Source organism: Triticum dicoccoides, unplaced genomic scaffold (genome assembly GCF_002162155.2).
Source record: "Triticum dicoccoides isolate Atlit2015 ecotype Zavitan unplaced genomic scaffold, WEW_v2.0 scaffold77982, whole genome shotgun sequence".
Taxonomy (NCBI): domain Eukaryota; kingdom Viridiplantae; phylum Streptophyta; class Magnoliopsida; order Poales; family Poaceae; genus Triticum; species Triticum dicoccoides.
This window is the reverse complement of record NW_021299339.1, coordinates 1-1,048: the sequence shown is the minus strand read 5'-3', so window position 1 is coordinate 1,048 and position 1,048 is coordinate 1. Positions and strand designations below refer to the sequence as shown.

General features: G+C 51.7%; 2 non-coding genes across 2 annotated transcripts; both read left to right on the top strand.

Moving 5' to 3' along the window:
* Positions 1 to 334: 334 nt before the first annotated feature.
* Positions 335 to 453, top strand: LOC119347867. The gene has a single exon (XR_005168574.1). It is a non-coding gene; the product is annotated as a 5S ribosomal RNA (ribosomal RNA).
* A 297-nt stretch (positions 454 to 750) lies between these two features.
* LOC119347866 lies at positions 751 to 869 on the top strand. Its single transcript, XR_005168573.1, has one exon. It is a non-coding gene; the product is annotated as a 5S ribosomal RNA (ribosomal RNA).
* Positions 870 to 1,048: the final 179 nt, after the last annotated feature.

Here is a 1,048-nt window from a genome sequence, read left to right as displayed (position 1 = left end):
ATGGGTGACCTCCTGGGAAGTCCTCGTGTTGCATTCCCTTTTTAATTTTTTTCGCGCCGCTTGCAAAACAAAACGCACGTGTAAGTAATATATTTACCGTGTTTTATTATTTTGCACGAGTGCGGTAAGTCATAGCTGGGTGCTCACGATTCACGGGTCCAGCGTCGGTGTTGTGGCGCGGCAAGCGTGCACTGGTGCGGTTGAGAGGGAGGGGTGGAAACCGCGTTAAACTCGTCTCCGTAGTTGAGAGGGAGCGGCCAAAGCAATGTACAATCGTCTTTGTAGTGGAGCTGGGAGGGGCAAGGATAAGGGACGAAGACCGGGGTAACATGTCGGATGCGATCATACCAGCACTAAAGCACCAGATCCCATCAGAACTCCGAGGTTAAGCGTGCTTGGGCTATAGTAGTACTAGGATGGGTGACCTCCTGGGAAGTCCTCGTGTTGCATTCCCTTTTTAATTTTTTTCGCGCCGCTTGCAAAACAAAACGCACGTGTAAGTAATATATTTACCGTGTTTTATTATTTTGCACGAGTGCGGTAAGTCATAGCTGGGTGCTCACGATTCACGGGTCCAGCGTCGGCGTTGTGGCGCGGCAAGCGTGCACTGGTGCGGTTGAGAGGGAGGGGTGGAAACCGCGTTAAACTCGTCTCCGTAGTTGAGAGGGAGCGGCCAAAGCAATGTACAATCGTCTTTGTAGTGGAGCTGGGAGGGGCAAGGATAAGGGACGAAGACCGGCGTAACATGTCGGATGCGATCATACCAGCACTAAAGCACCGGATCCCATCAGAACTCCGAGGTTAAGCGTGCTTGGGCGAGAGTAGTACTAGGATGGGTGACCTCCTGGGAAGTCCTCGTGTTGCATTCCCTTTTTAATTTTTTTCGCGCCGCTTGCAAAACAAAACGCACGTGTAAGTAATATATTTACCGTGTTTTATTATTTTGCACGAGTGCGGTAAGTCATAGCTGGGTGCTCACGATTCACGGGTCCAGCGTCGGCGTTGTGACGCGGCAAGCGTGCACTGGTGCGGTTGAGAGGGAGGGGTG